Raw genomic sequence first — 22,531 nt, 5'->3', positions numbered from 1 at the left:
TGCTCTGCTAAACCTCACACTTACAAACATGTAAGAACCAGTTAGAGGCTGGGGGTGGTGTTGGCTACAGTGGCCATGAAATGCTGGAGTTCAGGATCCCATGAGCAGAAATCAAGGCAAAAAAACAAAATCATAGCTCTGGACTTCACGAGGGGAGACTTCATTGATATTCTCAGAACACCATGGCATATAGCTTCAGAAAACAGAGGGGTTTAGGAGATCTGTTTGATTTTCAAAGATGCCTCTTCTGGCCTTAGGAACAGTGCATCCCAATGAACAGGAAATCAAGCAACAAAGGCAGGTGTCCTGTGTGGATGAATAAGGAGCTCCTGACTAAAGTGAGGCATTAAAAGAAAGCGTACAAGATGTGGAAGCAGGGTCAGATCACCCACGAGGAATATAGAGATATTGTCATCTGAGTGGGCAGGAAACTAATTGCTGCCAGTTAAAACTCTGTTAGGAGCTTGCTTCTGTCCAGACTGAACAGTGTATCATGATTAAAATTAACTATAGGTCTGTACCCTCACTTTTGTTCTGCAGTCTACTTTAGCCTTCAAACAGGATCATGAAACTACTGCCTTGGCTGACATATCTGACCAGTGTTGTCTCAGGCAGCTAATTATGCTCAAACACCATGGCTGGAATATCCAGAGCATATCCATAAACCATGGTTTCAACTAATCCTCTGCAAAGTTACAGTGACTTTTTTATTTCATATTCCACCTAAACCTACAACCTTTTCCTCCTGAGTTCAAACACATCACTAAATGTTTTCACAAACAGTATCTAATTAAATGGTTTTGGAGATAAGGGAGATGAAAGTGCTAAGTGTCATCAACATGAATTTCAAGGGATGTGACAGGCTGGAGAAATGTCTGTGTTATTGGTCATACCTTTCATTGTATTGCAATTCCTACACTGGACAGAGATTTATAGCTTCTGTTAAACTAATTGATATGGTTTAAAAAATGACAAGCCTCGAAGCAGAAAAAACTGTCATTTTCTGCTCCAGTAAATTCTGACACTACTTAGTGTATCTTACTCTGCAGGAAAATCGGAGTTCCCTCCTTCCCACTTCACTAAAGAAGCAGAACACCCAATTGATTAAAATTGGTTAGCACCAATTAAACTTCATATAATCCTTCTCAGCTTGTATTTAGTTATGAAGTTGGCTGCTTATATTTCAGACCTATAAAATTGTGGCCCAAATAGCTTGCTTTTTTGCCCTTTGTAGGTATTGATCTAATAAAAGACTAAATTTCTCCTTAGAATCCTGAAGTCACTCATGTATTCTTAGGGAGTCACAGCTAGGAAGACCTCTTGGTTTTATCAAAGCAGTTGCCATTCTTCATGTTACTCTGAATCCTCTTTACCTCTCAAATTAAACTCTGTTTACCCTCTTGTAGTAACTCTTGACTGCATCCACTCATTGGAGAGTGGAGCTGTAAAAAGAACTCTGCCAGAATGTGCTTGGAAAGCGGGATCTCCTTGAGGCTTTACAGAACTTCCAACCCTCCCAAACAGTTTTGGTCAAAATTAAATTAAGGTGGAGATTGTAAATGTATTGTATGCACATTTGTGAAAGCTGGCAGGGAAAATGAAGACCTGTGGGAGTGTCACACTGAGTGGAAGGCAGTTGTGAATCTCTCTTTGAAGAAGCAGCAGCCATCTGGCAGGGGCTCCTGTTTGCAGGATTAAAGAGCACGTGGAAGGATCCAGGAGAAATGGAAGAAAAGCAGTGGAAATGAGTTGGACGTCTCGCAGCAGAAAAACAGAATTTGCTGCTCATGAGGGCAGAAGCTGCAGATTTTCATCACAGGATCTTTTCTTTTGACTGCTAGTGGCTGCTCTGTGCAGCCACGCTGGCTCATATGGGTCCCCAAGCAGTACAGCTGGCCTAGAAAGGCTTCTTTGGCCTTGCCGATGGCACAGATATTGTGAAGCCAGTACTTTACAGGCTGATAAATCATTTATGCCCAGACATGCATTTTGTAGTTGTTTCTGGCTTTCAGCTTGAGTTTTGATTGACAGACCACTGTGTGAGCTTGGATAATAGCTTGTATTAGCCAGTGTTAATAATTATACAATAAGAAGAATCAGAGCAGACAGCTTTGATCTAATCTTCAGGCAATTGCCTTGTGATAATAAAGAAGAAAGATGGCAGAGATTCCCCACACTCTGATAGCTCTAGATTATTCTCAATAGGACAATTTATTTATGGCTTTTGATCTTTGTTTAGAGGGCAATTTTTTTTTTAAATATGTGGAATTTCCTTGTTATTCATGGTCTCTACTGTTTGGTGATACTGGAACTGGGTTCCTGCAACCTAACAGACATAAATTTAAAGACAATATTTAGAAGCCTGTAAAAAGGTGGCCCTGAAACACTCTCATAATCCATGAATAACAAGTTAGGGTTTGCACCATAATTAATATGAAGATTGTGACCGAGCCGTTAACCTTTAGTAGCAGCCACTGAGTAAATGTGTCACATAGTACAGAAGGGACAGTAAATCTGTGCAAAGAGTGCATGGTATGTGTGAGGTGAATTCTCAGCTGCAAGCCATGATAGATGAAAGATTATTTATCAGTGCTCTCTCTATTCCTCCTAAGTTTGGGACTTTATAAGGCACAGTTTCTGAATCTTATCTGTTATCTTAATCCTGATTATGGCTTTTTTTAATTTTTTTTTTAATTGGTGACGTTTTATATTAAACGATGAGCTGCTGTGCTTTGGTTTTCTTTGTCTTGTTTTGTTTTTTTTTTAATTTTAACTTCACTTAATTTCTGCTAATTCCATGTAACCTTCACGGCTACCACTCAAGCACTGACTGCTGTTGAAAAGCGCAATACAGGAGAGCTGAAAATTGAGAACTTTATACTCAAATATCTATTCTAACACCTTAACCTAGGAAATCTAGTGTTATATAGTTTGATGTCCGACTCCCAGTGTTTCTTCCTCTCAGACTGTTATGTATATTTACAAACTTTTTGTTCACACTTTTTGCCTCTAAAATGAAGTCTGCAGGCAGCCTCAGGTCCAGTTTTCTTTTAAATGTATTGTACACCAATTTCATCAACAAGATATAGACTAAGTACTGCACGATTCTATGTGACAGATCACTGCCAGAGATTTAGGAAGCAGGTTCAAAAATACAACATTGAAATCAGCTGTGTTATTCTGGACTTAAATTTGCATCATAAGAAATGAAGCAAAAGTGTCCTCTTTTGGTCCATAGAAAGGTCCCAAATATTTCCAGTTTCAGTGTCCAGTTAAATTCACATCATTTCAACACTTAAAATATTTTTCCTCCTCAGAATTAATCCATATATTTCACAAATGTAGTAACTCACTTAAATGAGCAAGTTAAATTGATGATTGGAGTCTTTATTATTTTCTATGTTGCTATAATATTGTATTTCTAATTCACCTATTATCAGGAAGCAGACAGATTATAGCTCCTTCTTTTTTTTGAATCTTTTGCTTACTTTCCCAGAAGGTCATCTCTTACCACTCAGCAATATGGCATTTGTTAAGCACATAAATCAGTTTCAACTGACTTTTATTCATAAAAGGATGGAAAACCTTTTAAAACTGTACTTAACTATAGGTAAACCTCATAAGCATCATTGTAGAAAAGATACTTTAACTAGAAAAGATGAAATCATCATACTTGGAGAGAAATGTTACGTTCACATATGGAAGCACGCTCTTATGTTTACCAGTGTTAAACAAAAGGGTAGCAATGGCCTGGCTCATGAAAGGTGTCCATTACCTGGGACACTTTTCTAAAGGTAATGAGAGAGTAAAGGTAATGAGAGAGTAAAGAGACTTTGAGTTACAGAGCAGGCTTTTCTCTGATGTTTTTCAGCTTCCAGGGTGACTCTCAGCTGACATAACTCTGGATAGAAATAGACGATTTTAGATGAGGTCCTCTGCACAATGTCTTTTGCACATGTACTTTGCTGGATATCATCCTTTAGGATACTTTGATCAAAATCTAGATCTATAGAAAAACTTACATATTCCAAACATGAACTTTTGCAGTCACTGTATCTCATAAAACTCATAGCTTCTAACTAGGCCACTAAGCTTATATAGGACTTAGGATGCCTAAAAGCACATATACAAACTTGGAAGAAATCTGTGGCTGAGGTGCCAAATAATTGTTGTGATTCTTTCCTTGGTCTACACTGCAGGGGAAATACCTTTGCAAAATCCAGATTCACAGATTAGTCCAACCCATCTCACAGAAGTTTTTCCTTGCTCTGACTTGGGAAGTGACAGCTTCTTTCTAGCCTTTGCTCAACTAAGTCTGATGTATTTCAAAGCTTACAAATCTAACTTTTCATGCTAGAAATGCAAACCCCGGTTGCTATGGTAGGAAGTTCAAATCAAGCAATTCAGAACACTCGTGAGAAGTAATCAGAGGATTATTAGCATCAGGTAATGGTCTGGCTCACCCCTACTCTCAGGGATTTCCAGCCTCAATGGAGAGGGAATTTATGCTGCAGCAGTTGTGCTACCACAGTTTAAAGCTTGATGCACTGAAAAGAAACCCTCAACACTGCACTGATTTATTTTAATCTGGTAGACTACATATGACAGAGTTTCCCTTTAAATGGGTGAGATGCATTTGCAAAAGTGGCAATTTTTTTATTTAGCTATTTGCTACTTTGTAGTTTTTATTTTCCATTCAGACTAGCGGCAAATGATCCAATTACCAAAATCCTACATGCCAGGAATTTTAGCGTGAAATTTAGGTTCCATTCCCTACAAAGTACTTGGGAGACTGAGCCACATAAATCTACCTCATATAATAGGTCTATGCAAAATCTGGCATTTCAGTAGAATATTTTGTACCTAAAGTAGATCTGCAGCTAAGAGTGCTGGAAAGTCCACATCGCCATGCTTTGAACCTGTTCTAAATTTGTACCAGATTATACGATTTGAAAATGTATAAATAAAGATTCCATACCTCTCACGTAGCGTGAATGTTTAGCTTAGAATGCTCGTAAAAGAGAAAGCAGCCTAGGTCAACTGAAGAAGGTCAATTGTAATAAAGAAAGATTGAAAAAAAAAATAAAAACCGGACATCTTTACTTTCTAAAGTGGTTCATTAAAACTATATAAGGTAAAAGAATATAAGAAATATCATGAAATATACTTGTCTACATTTCACACTCTACCACCATTTGATATAATCTGAATGCCACAAATTCAGTTTGTGAGGTCTAATTGAGTTGGCAGTGACCAGGAGAAAAAAATTACATTGATGAATATCCCTATATTAACTGTAAATAATTAAGGAAGACCTTGTCCTGAGCACAGATAGAACATCATATAAAAAGTTATACAAACTGAATTATAACTTAAAAGGCACCTTTAGTAGGTATTCATCATGGGTAATTGCAATAGATAGGAATATCACAATTATTCATAATGTTATGAAAGTGGTATCTTAAAATATGTTCCATCTTTTGTCAAGAGAAAATGTATTACCATTGTACAACATGACTAGGCAAAAAATATCTGTTGGGAAACTGCAGGGTAAAAATAGCCATACATGGCCAGATAAAACATTCACTGACTAAGAACATAGGTCTACCAAAAGCGGAAGTATTAGACAATCATATGCTGGAAAATCCTTGGTATGTCATCCAGCAATGTGTGATTCCAGATGTCCATGATCCAAAGATTCAATCTGTATGCAATATAGACTTTTCTTTGCAATGCATATTGATGATTTTTTCCTTTGGCCTTTGTGAATTTGTTTTGTTTCTTTCTGAGGCTGTGTGCATTTTCAGTGTCCAAAAGTTTTATTTCATTCTCTTAATGATGTTTTATGTGGAAAAAAAACACTCCTGCTTGTTTCTAATAGCCTACTTATAATTTCAACAGCACTACCTTTCAGTCTCCATGCTGCTGGTAACTTCTTGGAATTTCTGAAGCTAATAGAGTTTAGTTCACTTTGGTTTTTCTTGTTAATCTCTCTTTAATCAACAATAAATATATGTTCATTATCTAAGTTTTAATCTGAAAGCAGACAGTCTCTCTTGTCCACTTACAACTTAATTTCCTTAAATGTTTAGTGAGTTAAAGGATTATTTTAAATCCCCATCTTTTGAATTCCTCCCCTTTAACTAATTCCTGCCCTCAATTAATGCTAAGATTCATGAATAAGTGACATCTCTTTAGGGGAAAAAAAAAAAAAGGCATGTTCTCAACTATGTAATTTCTCTGTGTCCTTTCTGTTCTCTCTGTTTTCTGCTGTAATTTCTTTTGTAGCTTCAAAAATATCCCAGTGTGGAAACTTATCTTATACAGAGACAGAAGTATCTTTAAAACAAACAAAAAAAGTCGTCTGTTTTATCAGTTTGCACTTAAGACTCCTCTACTGAATCTTCAATTTGAAACAATTTTTTAAATTCAACCCCTGTGAAGATGAATTTCAATGTGGAAACCTCCCATGAGCTCTTTTTTCAGCAAATGCTAGCACAAAGAATTCATTTAGCTTTTTTGTGATAGCCTTACTTTCGTGTTTCTTTATACCTCAACTAGAAATCAGCAGTACATGCTGGCAAAATTCCTGTATTTGTTGGTTTTGAAAGACTTCTTAGGTTTTGATAATATTTTTCAGGAGTTCTACCTCAAAATAATTTTTGGCCTGGCCTGTTACAGCCTTATGTTTAATTACAGATTATTTATGCTCCTTTCTAACTTCCTTATTTGGACAAGTATTCCTTTTTTTTTTTTTCTTCTTAGGAATGCCTTTTACTTCCAACAGTCTCTGGAGTTAATTATGCTAGAATTTTGTTTATCATTTTGATTTTATCTGGTCCTTTCAGAATCTTCCTTTTTGATAAACAATGCATATATACTCAGTGTTTTCACTGTCATGTCTCAGAAAATCTTCATGCCACCTACAAGCATTTCATCCTTTTCCACGCTCCTGATAAGTCCCTTGTAACCTAATCACTTTTTTATCTTTTCCTATAAGGATGTTGAATTTGAGTATATTCTTATACTAATATTAGAGAAACTTTTTGTGACTATGCCTTGAAATTGTTTCTACCTGTTGTTCAGGACTTAATCAAGAGTAGCTTTACTTTCGTAGCTTTTCTTTTGTAGTGTTTTGAAATGACTGTTCCAAGAAACTGTTGCTTATGGTGCCTAAAATTATTGTCTACACACGGCATAAATGAAATTCCCTGCTACTAGTGGAGTTTTTTCCCCTCATAAGCACACATACTTCCTCTAGAGTACTCTAAGTATTTTCCCTATCACATTTGGGTTATCCCAACTAATACCATAGGCCAAATCTATATTCATCCTCACATATGGAAATTCAGTCCTGGCAATTCAGTCTGTAAGGATTCTGCAGTTCTCATTGCGTTATTCAGCTTTGTTTTCTCTAAGGTGTAACATCTCTCTGTCATCAATATGATTTATTTTGTCATTTGTTCAAAAGGTTTAAAACAACCAGTCAGATCTAATAAGGAATTACAATAGATACAGTTCAGGATTAGAGCTGATCTGGAATTTTAAAGCATGATTTCTAGTACATGCCGCAATTTTTTGACACTGAATTAGTTTACTAGCATGTTTAATGAACTGTTTTTTGAAAGAAAGTTCTCCATTTCTAAACGTCTGATTATATCTAAGTGAAAAAAATAAAATGTTAGTTCACAAAAATCAAGACAAGCACATAAAACCGGATATGTTAAGCCTTGCTGTATCTAGTAAATCTCAGACCCAAGTCATACACTCTGGTGTCTTGTAACTCAACATATACGTCTTTATTTCATCTTTTGTTTGTTCTGTGGCACCTGTCTATACAACAGGGGAAAAAATGAAATGTCAGGAGATGGTATTACTTGAAAATTGGTTCTTTCTTTGGTCTTTCCAGGCTTTGATTCCTAGCTATGCTGCTGTCTCTCTTTGCCATTTGCCCTTGTTTCTGACTGTAAGGGGTTTGAGTTAGACTATATGTATCAGGTATAGAGAGCAGGAAATTGCCTAGATTGTTACAGAGAATAATAAATAGCATAAGCCACATGAACTGTCATCTTAATACTCCTTATTTCTGGGGAGGTTTTGGGAAGTCGGCCTAATAGATTTAACTACTCATTACTGTAAAAGAAGGTGGTGGCAATATTTGCTTGAGCTAAATTAAGCTCTGTTCTATTGCTTGTCAATGACTCATATAGGTGACAATAATATTCATCCCCACGTTTTTGCAGGTTATCTGTTTTACAAAACATCTTACAACCTCAATGAGCATCATGAAAAATGTTTCTGTATTTTATTCTTCCCAGGAAAAAAATACAATCCTGCTTAATCATTGGCCTCAATTTTCTCTATAAAAATTTGAACTGCAAAATAAGTAGAAAATATTCCTAAGTTAGAATTAGCTCTTTCTGGCATACACTTGGTATTAAGGGCACCATCAATTTTGTTTCTTGACTAGAAACTCAGAGGGGCAAATGGAATTGATATTGACAAATCTAGGAGAGTTTTGTGAGCCATTGTTGAGGAGTGGTACAAGGGCTCCACAGATAGAACAAGAGAAGTTCAAGACTGAAATCAGATTTTAGAAAGGAGAGATGGTGGTAAATGTGAATCATGTGCTCTGATCACTGGTTCTGCTGTGGGTGATACTGGCAGTTTGATGCTATTTAAAAATGTAATACTTAACACAGGCACAGAAGAGAATCAAGATTGCTTTTTACATATTTCCTTAGAATAGTTTGCAACATGGTTGTTTTTGTAAGCTCTGGGTAAAATAATTTTCACTATAATAAATCAAAATATATTCATAAGGTAACATGAGGTTCATTTCAGCTAGTAATATGACATTATTATGACACAATTCAGTTTTTACATGAACTCTAAATCAGCAAATAGTGTTAAGTGTGGTTATGTATACATAGCCATTCAAAAAAATCCTTGAACATATGCTTAGCCATAAATACACAGTACAATCCCCCACAGAAGTAGGAAATTAATATATACCATATGTTTTCCTGAAAAGGGATGAATTTCTAAATTTGACCCTATAACATATTACTCAAAATAAATAAGCATTTGTTTCATAAATGGCTATTTATAAAATGCCAATGTTGACAAGTAATAATTGGAAAAGTGTAGGTCTCCTGCAAGTGTATTATCTGGTTTAGAAATACATCTCCACCTTGTAGGAAGTCTTCAAAATCGCGTGACATTTACTTTCCTCTTAAGGCCCATGAATTCAAATACAGATATTATGAAAATTAACTTTTACTCATCTTAAACCAGGAAATTAGATACCTAATCCTTTCTAATGTAGCTCCATTCATCAGTGCCCTTTTGTACAGATTTGTGTTGGTTTTTTTTTGCCAGAGGCACCTGAGCACCAGGTAAGAATATTATTTTAAAGTCTCAGGGTGAGGGGGCTGCTCTCCTCTGTTTTATGTCTGCAGAGGCCCTCACCCTGCCCAGCCCCTACTGGGTTTCTGTGTGGGAAGGTGCTGAAGGCTGCCTTCACACTTGTCTGTCACCTACAGGCAATCACAGACCTCGTTAAAGCTTTGGAAAATTCTTCACCTTTCATTCAGGCTAAATGGATGAAGCAATTAGGATCCCTTGTGGGGTAAGACAGCTGGAAATAGGCTTGGAAATTGTGAGCAGGGAAGCCACCTACTGTTGTTCCTCCTGCCTCAGGAGAAGCCAGACCTCTTGTGTACACTCTGTAAGTAATCAGCACCAAGAAAAATATCTCAGCTTGTATTATCACTTTCTCCTTCGATGAAGAACTAGCTAGGATCTTGGCTAGCCACTCAGGTCAGAGACATCATGAGACGCTAATATTATATCTTTTAAAAAACCCTGCTGGGCTCTCCTTCTTCAGTTTCCAAATTACAATTCAACAAATTAAAGTGATACTTTGATGATTCATGCTTATGTGCTAAAGTACAGTAATGCACAAAGAAAATCTGGCTCCTTGGAGAGGGAAATCAGCTTTGATAGTAAGAAGCACATTCTCCACGTAATATTTAGCAGTCATGATGGAAAACACAATAAATTGAGGAGAGGGAAACGAGTGCTTGAGAGGCTGTAGCTTTCCAAGATGAAGTCTTTTAGTGACAGTACTAGTTTGAAGTGCTCTGGACGGCAGTATATCCCTTTCAGCTATATTGCACAATGAACTTTGATTCAAGAAGTGATATGGCTAAAAGTAAAAAAAAAAAGTAAAAAAAAAATTTAAAAAAAAAAGAAAAGAACTCTTTGCCTGACAATTTTCATGCAAGAGCTTTTCTGTTCCCTAGTCCATCTCAGAGGAAGAATCCAGGTTCTTTATGCCAGGGGTGCACAAAATTATCATCAACAGTACATCAATTACAAATTATAGAGGAATTCACATCCAAAACCCCCACCTAAACTACACTCTAAACTGGTAGTTTAAATGCATTCAGAATGGCTGAGTTTGATCCTCTGAGATCTCTCCAATCTCATGCAAATCCAAATGGTTTCCTGTGAGCAGAGATCCCTTATCCTGTATGTTATTTTGATCAGTGAAGAAACTAATGCATGAAATACCTCAATGTATTGTATTATTAAGTGCTTAAGTGGTATACAGACTGCGAAGCTCAGTGTTATGCTGTATCTGCCTGATATCCTATAACACAAAAATATTATGAGAATAAGAATTTGCATTACATGTTAGGAATTCTTTTCTGGTAGTACAGGAATGCTGTTTAAAAGTATTTTTCTATATTTTAATGCTTTATGTATTCAATATGCATTTCATCATAAATGCTTTATAACACGGAAATCCTGGGAAGATTAAGTTATGGCAATGCCAGTATTGTCATAATATGCATTATTTCAAGACAGAAATGGTAAATCCCTCTATCTAAACAGACATCAAAGCACTGCAGTGATTCTTTTTCTTTTCAGATTGAAACAATGCATTTATTCTTTATCATTTCAGGGAATTCAGTACCAAACAATGTCATGTGAAAGACGCACCTCAATTCTGAGAATACTGTACGTGAAAAATCCATCTATGTCATTTCTGTCAAATTGCTGACTTTATTTGTTAGTGTGAATTTGGGACAGATCACAGTGTGAGTAGAGAGAGAGCAGCTCTCACAGTGAACAAGCAGAAGAGGAACTAAGGCTTAAAACCTACAAGTTGGTTGGGGAAAAAAAAAGGAAAAAAAAGTTTTAAAGGAGACCTTGAAATGTAATCCCAACTGTGTATCTAAGGTGCATTTTGCTGAATGGCTGGAGAAGCAGTAAAGGAGGACATGAAAACAGTGATCTAGAAGACGGCATTTGTGATTTGATCCTCCTCTGTGGTTCTCATAAATTTAAATACAGTTTAGGAGGTTCAGCTGCACTGGGAGATATTACCCAGTTTTTTGCAGTTTTACACTACAGGCTGGCAAACAATCTTACTACAAAAAGATATAAGGAAATGTCAACCTGTACGAAGACCACCTGGTTTTCATCCTGGCTCCAAGGAAATGAAAATCTGCATTCAGAAATTTAATTCGACTATGCTGGCAGCCTGAAAATGTTTGGTAACCGTTCTGTTAAGATTATTGCTAAAAGCTGTCCCCTAAAACGTTAAAGATTAGGCAATTTTTAAGAACATCAGAGTAGCAACAAGAACAACATCACATCTCAGTAAGGTTACTCTGCCCTTTTGTATTCCGTCTTCTACAGTATTTGGGCTTCTACTGCTGCAGCGGGATGGCAGGCTTTTTTTTGACTGAATTATGGGTTTTGTTATCATCAAAATGTTTCAGCAGCAATCAGTTTTTATCTTTTCTCATAAAAGAATATAGATTTTGTGGGTAAGATAGTTGAAAATAAGAAACTAAACACTACAAAGCACAGTCTTCTGCAGGAACTCAATGGCTGAAAATGGACATGAAGGAACTATTCTGCATCAGCTTAGCACCCAGAATCAGTTAGGGGCTCAGCTTTTTAAGAAATGGAAAAGGACATGCATTTGGAAAGCAGGAAACACCCATAAAAACTTGGCTTTTTCCTACAATTTGACTTTTTATGGATATCTTTGTTGGTAAATTCCATTGCTCCAGAGAGTACAAAATTACTTCTTGCTGAATAGTTTTTTTATTAACTCAATTTTCTTACACTGTTTTGTATATAAGCTCCAGTTCAAACCGATAAATACATAAGCTCCTTTAATGTTTTCAAGAACATAACAACCAGCTGATTAACAAGTCAGTCCTGTGATGCTAAAAAATTGGACTAAATGGAAGACATGAAATATCATGACTTATGACTTGAAAATAATACATTTTCACTTATCATTTTCTCTCTCAATATGCAATACCCCTGAAATCAGAAATAGTGTTTTGCAAGTGAGACTGGAAGATGGGTTTCTTTCTAAGTTGCTCATTGCTGTTATAGGTCCAGACTACAGGAGTAAAATCCATAATAGACAATCTAGAAGGATATGAGCTCTCTGACCAGGGCACTGTACTTGAGCAAGGTGAGCAGAGTGGGTCGGGTGATGGTGACAGAGACTCCATCAACAAACCGATGACCATCAGAAAAATGCGAGATGGCAGGTGAAAGGTCATCAATCCCAAGCAACAAGCCAGGTCCACTTGCCATTGCTATAAGCAGGGCCCTGAGAACACATCTCTGGAAGCACATGTTCCTCAATCTTATCCCACCACCCGAGCCCCATGCAGCCACCACTCCTTCCTATGCAGCTAGGAGAAAACAGGAGGGTCTGTAGTGGTGGATGGAGATAGTTTGGAGGCAAGGCCTGGTCCTACTTCCAAGATGAAGAAAGGATGGCACTCTTAATCTGAATGTTCTTGCTGTAGGTCAAAACGGAGACCAAATACACCTACAAGGCAACAGAGCTACTCTGCATTAGCAGAGCTCTGACGCTTAACTCAGATGTGTCAGTTGAACCTGGCAATTCTTTATGTTGTTGTTGCCCAAGCAGGTGGATCAATAGAGGGCTTGCCATGAAATCTTATCCTAGGAGAAATTAGGAACTGTTCACCATCCTTATCTCCCACTAGAAGGTAAAAGACCCTTAATACTTTTGAATAAAATACCACAGGACCTCCCGTCTTTCACAGCACAAAGAACTATATGAAGGAAAAAATGCATTTTTTTTTGTCCAAAACTTGATGGGGGAAACAAGCTTTTGGTCATAGAAAGGTTTTGAGTTGGACTTTGGTTTTCTGACTCACTTAAGCACCGAAGAGTGAATTAACCAGGACAACATGGCTAAAAGGGCACTCAGCTTCTCATTTAGCATGTTCTCCACTGCTGGGGATTTGATAAGTGACCAGACTAACAGGCTGTGTGTCTGAGCTGAACATAAGTGTAACTGGCTACCCATAGTCCATAAATAAGCTCAGCTGGATGCTGCAGGGTGACTGAAGAAGGTACACCATGCAGGAGCCTCTTAGTGGTGGGGAGGAGCATTTTAAAATGCCTCTGTTCTTCCTGCTCCTGGGCCTGGCAATAGCTGAATTCATCTTTGACCCAAACCCAAATCTCCTTGCAGTTTCTTTGACCTTTCTGAGGTTGCTCACAAGCCACAGGGTAACAGTTCAAATCATGGCTTTTTTCTTTTTTTCAATCTGCCTTCTCTAAATTAATAATCTTCACAAAGCTTGAACCAATCCCAAACTATATGTGATGGTAGTGTCTGCTTTGGTTTTCTTGGCACATATTACATAGATTCAGAGCAAATAAACAAACAAACAAAAAAAGCCTAGTAAAAAATGAAAGCATTCCTTTGTACTGCCTAGAATGAAAATGGTAGAAAAGAGTGAACAGAGCCAAAACAGTTGCTTTTCCAGCCCTTGGATGCAGTACACAGGTAGAGATGTAAGCAGTGCCAGGTGACCCAGCTCTTTAATCCCAGTTACTACTCATACAAGATTATACTGTTTGCAAACGCAACACAAGCTTAGAAACTATGTGGGAAATAAGGTTGCTACTTACACCCAGAAGAAATCACAAGCTTCTCACTGATAGCTCAAGAGCAGAAATAGAAGCAAGATTTCCTATGAATTTGTCATTCAGCTCCAGTTAACAATATGACAGCATGTTAGTAATGGCGCTTTGCTCATTTCTGGCAAGGGAATTCCACAATCTGTTCTACATGGGCCCCAGATTCCTCCAGGTTAATCTAATGCATGATCTCCAGCCTGAAAAGCTTAAATACTCACAGCTTTTCTCCCCAAGAAACAAACATATAATCAAATCTCATGCTTCAGGGAATAAGCTGATGGCTGCAGGCTCTGCGAGGAATACTTTCCTTATTTTATGGATTTGCACAAATTGTGGGGTTTGCCTTTCCTCTGAAGCGTGAAGCATTAGCTACTGCTGGATGCAGAATACCAGGCTTAATAAAGCAATGTTCAGAGCTAGCAGAGGCTGTGTTTTTATGTTTTTTGTCAGAAACACTCTGGTTTTCCCCCTAAATTCTGAGGCAAGGGAGAACTGTTAATTGGCAGCACTGTTTACAATGAATATATCTGAAAATGCATGCACCAAAAATGGCACTAGCTGCAAAGCAAACATGACTGATTATCGGGGCATCATACCTACGCCTGGGATCTCCTTCAGGATCAAAGGTTCTGCTGCATGTAGATAGAAACAGATTTTATGAATGTTTCTCAAGTAAGCAGATCTCTCTGAGGGTTTCTTATAACTCTCCAGTTATTATTTTATGGGCCAGCAATCAAGCTGTCCTTACAGCACAGATAGTAATGTAGTTGCTGTTCAGTTTGCAGACGACACAGTACCACAAGTAAATACAAAAGGCTTTTCCATGGGAATAACAATTCAGCTGTAAAAATACCTATGGTACAGGTGGGCTCTTCTCACTGAGGCAGCTAGCCCTCTTTATCTCACAACTGACACTCAGAAGACAGCAATTCTGACTCATTTTCACAAAATTAGGTTTCATTCCACCATTACTGCTTCCCTATAAATTCTACACAGTGTCAGGACAAAGTGTGGAACCCAGGAAAGACACTGCAGCTAAATTATCTCAAGCAAGGGAAAATCCTTGAATATTTTACAAGACTGAGTGGCCCTGCATATTGTGCTAGTCATAAACAAGCACAATGCGAACTCACATCTGGGTTCTCAGCTTCTAAATATACTGAAACTGCCAAGGCAACAGATGAGATTTTCTCATCAAGAGCCATTGAGCAGACACTTATTCTGTGATAAGTTTTAAACCAAGAAGAAGTAATATGGCCTTGTCACAGGTAAAGTTTGTGGCTAGAAATAAACAGCCTCCATTTTATGCCAACCTTCTTAAAGAAGAAAGGCCATTTATGCTGACAGCAACAAGAAAAGAGCAGATAAACAAGGTGACCTGCAAGTTCATTTAATAGTTGAGTAAATGTAGGAAGGTTTTTTTGCTAGAAAGCCAGGTTTATTAAAAGGTGGTTGCAACAGAGCAAATTCAAGCTATTTGCCTTTAAACCTGCCTTTAAATTATTTCTCCTTTTAAATTTTAAATGTTCTCTGCAGTTAATTAATCTTCTAGTTCCCTTTTGGTTGGCATCTTTGGAGGTGGAACTATGAACAAAATGCCTCCTGGAAACTACAGTGAGCCTCTCAGGAGGTTATCTAATAATATTCACTCCCTCTAGGTGATTACCGGAGAACCTCTGATATTTCAAAGTAGAGACATGGCAAGAGTCAGAACAGTTGTCAGGGACCTTAGCTCAGAGAGTGCTTAATCAGGAAGGGATTACCTTACATTTCGCCTGTCTACTTTAATGTATCTGATGCCTATCATCCCACAGTTGATGCTGGAAGTTGCACAGGACAAGTGAAGTCCCACTGTAGATGTGAGTGGTGCCGGTCACAGAGCAGCTCTCGCCCCTGGGTGCAGATCTGCAATACACACATGGGAGTTCATAAGAACAGCAAAGAGAAACAATGGAGCAAATTGCCAAAAGACATGGCTGAGAGTAAAATATAGCAGAGAATCCAAAGTACCTCATAAGTGAAGCATAAGACTAAGAAAATGTATAAAAATAGAAAAGTATGCTGTTTAATCTCCCAGTTAGTGGTTAGGTGGAATTAAGACAGCAGCACACAGTGGTTGAAAATCAAGAACAATAGTAGGAACCAGGGCATGGAAAACAAACCTGAATTATTTATAACTCTGATTCTCAAGTGATAAGAATGAACAAAATAAAAATAGAATAGGAAAACTAGTTAAACAGGAGAACAAATCACCTGGTTACCAATTTATGAAATAAATAACTTTTCAACAAAAATTGTAACTTGGAAAAATGTGCATTTTCACACATAGCTCAAAAATCACATAAATGCCAAGTGACATGACAGTTAATGAAATAAATGCTCTTTTTATGAACAACACAGTAGTAAAGCAAACAAAATAGATGCATAAAATGTGTAAATTTCCAGTGTATTTGTTATTGCTGCCTCTGAGCTGCAGTAAATTACAAACTCATTTTTACTCTTTTTTTTTGTGTGTGTGTGTGTGTTCATGAATACATTTTTGGGACTGGTTTTCCACCCTCTTCTTTCACAACTCCATTTTTTAGATATTTATATTCTTCTTTAACCTCTATAAATAAGAAGTATCCAGGTCTTTTCTATTTGAGGGAAGAAGGCTGAAAACTCAGAAGAAACTATTTATTATGCATTTCTGAACTTTCTTTGCATAAATTCTGTTATCTGCAACCACATCACTTCCATGAAACTTGCTTCTGTCTGGATATTTTTCCCCTTACAAGTGAAATCCAAAGTAAGTTTTCCTCCAAAAATCATGGACTTGTCCACCCTGTGGTTTTCTGCTTTATTTTTCTTTTCTTGTTTATAGTACAAAATCACAGTATGTTGCCTTTATTTACTGCTCACTATACCTATAAATAAAGGATGTAGGATTATCAAGACAGAGTGGACTGAAGTAAAAAAGATGAAAGATTTATTTCAAAAACAAGGTGACCATTCCCAGTCACAGAGAAAATGTTCTTCTCTGACTCTGATTACATTCTCTGCCACCCCCTCAAAGAAACCTCAGCAAACCCACACCCTGAAAGAAGTGAGATTAAAGTTAAGGACCTTTAAATTAAGATATGTCTTTGTTTTCATCCCCTGTAGAGTGATTTATATTGGTTCAAAAGACTATCCTGCTTTGCATCCATGTGGTGTTCCTTTTTGCAGAGATAAATGAGCATGCAGAGGGGAGGCTAAACAAGAACCATAGCCAAAGTTTTTCAGTGCATTTATGAGTTCATATGTACAAATATAACAGGGTTTAATTACTTACTGTTCTTCTTTTATTATCTTTTTTAATTAAAACAGCAACTCACTAATATAAAGTTGGTAGCTAAAGTCTGAAACCACTTAGGTGTACCCCAAAAAAGATATGCCTATATCTAAGCTTATTTTTAAGTCAAGGTGAAGGATCTGATTCTTGAGATGCTTCATTAATGCAGAAGAACAGGCGCCCATTTAACCACCCATCTGTACCTGCTCTTCAGAGCAGGTTCTTGCTACAGATTCCTTCAATTCTTATGAGTCTTGTTGTTTCACAGAGATCAAGATGTATTACCTAAATTGGTTGTATCTCTTTCTTATTGAATTTCTCAATCACACCCTTCAAGATTTATCCAGAACAGATTAATGCACTGTAACTCAAACCCTACTTAATCTAGCTGCCTGGTTAATGTGTAGTTCTGTGACTTTTGCATGAAATTCAAAAAATGCATTTCAAATGATTCAGTGAGAGAAAATAAGCCCAACAAATTAAAAAACATCCTGCTAACTGAAAATCTCATTCACATTGGAACAAAATTAATAAAGTAAAATAAGAAATGTGTCAGACCCTAAGGACCATTTCCACCACCCCCATCCCCCAACTCTTTCTTTAGCTTTATTGATCATTAAAGCTGCTAAATATACTGGCAGTCCTCTACCAATGGAGCTGAGTTGAAAAGAGAATAACAAAATATAATATCTTTAATTTAAGAGTCACTAGGAACTCTTTGATGGATTCTGCACTGAATACACCATGTCCAAAGGCATCCCAATCCTGACACTAAGTGGAAGACAACTGCTTATTTGCTTTCTCATTTCCCCAGGCTGCAGAACAGAAACATAGTGGGGACTTTATAGAGTCACAGGTGGTATCAGTTTTCAGTCACTGTTGATTCAGGGTGATATACATATCTATATCTTATTAAGCACAAACACTCTTAACCACGTGATTTTAACTCTTAATAGCTTGAGGTTTTTCTTGCTTGCTTGTCCCTCCAATCCTCATTCTAGTTTGCTCTGAATTATTGATCTTACAACTGTAAACAAGAAAACCATCCAGGAAATTGGGGACTATGCCTGGATATCATTTGGACTGGGATTTTAGACTTCAGTATGTTTCTGTCTTGCTAAGGGGGAAATAAACAGCATCATTGACTGAAATTAATGGCAGTGAGACAAACCCAAGTTTTTTTCTTTATTTAACTCCAAAAAAAAAGCTATGTTTTATTTTCTTATGACAGCTGGCTATCAATCATGCATGAGTCATGAAATCTTTTCATGACAATCACCCGATAAGATAGATGCAGGTATTTACAGATCCAGTAGAGCTGACTCCCAGCAGTATTAAATTCGTCAAAGGCTTCAGGAATCATTACAATCCAGTTTTTAAAAAAATCTTTCCTTTTTTTTTCCCTTTTTTTCCCCAGACCAGGTGATTGTTTCCTCTTACATTGTACAAACAAAATTTACAAGAAATTAAACTTTCTTCAACCTCTTTGCTTTTAATGATTTTTCACATGGTTTAGAGAGTTTGATGATCTTTTAATTATCTATTTTAGTCACAACATGCAGTTCATTTCTCTTCTCTCAAATCCTGAAGCTATACAGTGAAGTAGCTACTTCATGGGTAACTTTGTAAAATTCATGATCTGGGATCTACTGATAATATCTCTCAGGTCATCATTATCAAGATTTACAAGCATTGTAATGTCTTAGAGGTAATTCAACTAGCAAAAAATACAGTTATTTTGGGGTATGTTTGTATGTAAGATGACATCTCCACTCACACTGAAATTCCTGGATATTAGACAAATGTAGAATACTGGCATATATGTGAAATTCACAGGCTCTCTTTTCTTTATTCTCATCATATTAAAACTAATTAAATGTCTTAGTTATTTTATCTGAAGAAAAGTAAGAGAGAAGAAACTTTCCAAGTAACAGATTCTACTTCAAGAATACATAATGAAACTCCAGATTATCCAAGATTTATGGATCTTTCATTTTAGGAAAATATTCAAAATATAGTTCTCTTAAATGTTTCAAACTTTATGAATTCAGTATTGAGTGATAGATGAACAGGACATAAGAGCTATTTATGGCAATTGCAAGAGATCAGTTGTGAATAGAATATACTGTTCAGAAACTGGAAGTTCTTTAGGAGAGAAGGCATCTTCAGATATAATTTTATCTTGTGCTATGAAGCCTTTTAAACCTCAAGTTTGAAATAGAATAAAAATGGCAAGACACAGTGGTTTGTAATTTCAATACTTCTAGAATAATCTTAATTATAATCATAACCCCATGATCTACTGGTGTGATTCTGCCTATTAAAAAAAAGGGGGGGGGGAAGGAGTGAGAAAGAATGTGGGTGAAGTGAAGAAAATAATTTTGTTCAATTTCCAGAATCTGATTCAATGAAATAAAAAACTAGATCATCCCATCTCAGTGTGGTTCCTTATTAGGTGGAACTGCAGTGTCACCGTGAACACTATAAAGGGAATCAGAGAAAGACTATCCATAAGTAACAGTAAAGAAAGACTGTGGTAGTCATTGGACAGCCATTGTGAAATACCTGACTCCTATGTACTGCACATAATTGGACATCACTCCCTTTTTATTTTCCTCCATTAGAGACTAGATATGGCTGCCTAACTCAAAAATCTTCTTTTATATTTTTAAGATCATGTTCTCCTGTAACTTCCAAACTAAACTAGATAAGTAGTATACTTCAGAATTGGTTTGGAGCCTGAGACCAGATCTAAGCAGAACTTTGCTCACACTGGTTAGTTGCAGTGTACTCCATGATGGGATTAAAGTTATCCAAGCAACATGTGAGGGAGTAGAAATAACTTTATTTCCTCTTTATTCATTTTGTACACATTCAAGTGTCAGTCACAAAAGGAGATGTAAAGGATGACCAACTTAAGAAAAAGAAATGAGCTTTACTCAGGTTTTTTTATTATTATTATTTTTTACTTATAAAGTTAATATGAACTTCTAAAGTAATTTCTTTTTGTTTGACTATAGTAAGACAGATCTGGAATTTTAAAGGCTAGAGATCACAAGAAATGAGAGAAAGAGAAAATAGACCTTCTTTAGCTGAATGGAACATTTCTTGTTTTGCCTCGACTTTGTCAGCAACGAATGATCTTCAATTACAGGTTATTGAAAATACATTAAAGAGCTAATGACCCCTACCGGGAGACACCAGAAATCATACAATACATTCTGTAGAGCCTTCCACAAGCACGGCAACAAAGGCACACATAATCCAATAACAGATATACCTTTATTTGAAGAAAGAAAATCTGTCATTTTTCTTCTACTGCTTTACCTGTCAAAGGGATTCAAAACCTGAAAAAAAAAAACAAAAACCATACAAATTTTAAGTAAAAGAGATTGCCTCAAAATGAAAGTCAGGCTTTTTTATCTAAGACAGCTGCTAAGACAATGAGAAATCTTAACCATAATAATTTTGGTGGCGTCAGCTCTGATAAGAGTTTTGAGCAACGGTTGTGGCTTCTCATTGTGGAAGGAATGAGGACAAGTGTTACATGTGCTCCTCAAGGAAGACATGACAGGTTAATTTAGGAACAGTTTTAATAGGAAAGAAAAACAGCTGACAGCCACTGATAGCTACTAAAAGAGATATTAAATGAGATTCTCTAAGGAGCAGAACATATGGACAAAGACTGAGAGACCACGTTGCTTCAGGAAGAAATAGATTTGGTGTAGGCCAATATTCAGATTAGGGTAACAAGTGTGATCAGGTAAGCCAGCAGTCTCTACAGAATTTCTGAATGACAAAGCTTGGCCACTGGAAGACCTTCAGCTTGTCCCAGTGCCACTCATACAACAACATGAGAGATCCCTTATTTATTCATAAACACGTGGCCATGCTCATTTGAAAGTGTTTCATAGACAATATTAATCTAGTGTAAGGCCTGATCCTTCACTCTGTGCACCCAATTCTTAAGTAAATCATTGGCAAAAAAGGTGCTCAGCAATATCAAACTCTCCACCTGGCTAGGTTAGCTAGAATAAGAGGATAAGGTCTTTGCAGTTTGTGAATATAGCCATAATTTATTTTAAAATTTCAATCACTTTTGAAAACAGACAAAAATAAATCTCTCTACACTTCCAAAGCTTCATCCGCAATGCTACAAGTTTTGTTTTTACAAAAACTGGTTGGACAAGGCCTTGGGTGATATGATTTAGCATAAGGTGTCCCTGCCCACGGCAGGGGGCTTGGAACTAGATGATCTTAAGGTCCTTTCCAACCCTAACTATTCTATGATTCTATGATTATTTCTAGAGGAAGCTGGTTGCAACTCAATAGGCCATATGAACCAATAGGCTCTTTTCCAAGGCTTTTTTTTCTTGTCTAGATGTTATTTTCTGATGCAATGGTTTTTTAAGAATTGAAAAGCCTCTGCCTATGTAGGCTTCATGTTAGGTCATGCTATGATTCCATTTAAAGTTGCATAATATCTATAGCATGTTATTATTTCTATCATCATCATCACTCTTGAAACTATAAAAATGCAATAATGAGACATTTCAAGGACAGGTCATGTTTAAAAATGTCCAGGATTGTCTAACCTTTATAGTGGGTTGTCAAGTCCCTTAATTCACAAATAACAAGTGATGAAAATTACAGAAGAAATTGCCTGTTCTTCAAATAAAAGAGGTTGAATCAGAATTACTTTCTGGAAACAGAATGTTACTAATGTGTGTGGGTGAAAACAAATGACAAGAAGTTCTGTTTTTCTTGGCATTTTTAAGGTCTTGAGAACAAAGATCAAGACTTTGAATGCAAATAATTCATGTTTAAAGTATTTTAAACCACTTTTAGAAAAATTCAGTGTTGAATCTGCATTCTACTCACAGTTGGAAAAAGTTGCAGAAAAAAAAAGTTTTGTAGAGATGAAGAAATAATATGATTGATACTAAATGCATAGATTGAAGGATTTTAAATCTATTTTTGAATTTTTGGCTAAACATTTTTGCACGAAGAAACATGTATTTCTGTGTGAAATCTGTGCAGGTGGACTTGTGTCCCATTCTCACACACAATGCCAGGTCATAAGTGTGCAAATATTCGCCCAGAAAGAACTACAAACAAAATGGCACAAAATTAGTGAACCCTTGAAATTTAATTTTTACATTATTTGTAATAGTACCTACCAAGTACAGAAGTTGTCAGAAATTTTGCTGTGTCCAT

The sequence above is a fragment of the Pezoporus occidentalis genome, unplaced genomic scaffold (genome assembly GCF_034315485.1).
Source record: "Pezoporus occidentalis ecotype Australia unplaced genomic scaffold, CSIRO_AGI_Poc_V1 ctg9, whole genome shotgun sequence".
NCBI classification, from domain to species: Eukaryota; Metazoa; Chordata; class Aves; order Psittaciformes; family Psittacidae; genus Pezoporus; species Pezoporus occidentalis.
Note: the sequence above shows the minus strand (reverse complement) of the source record.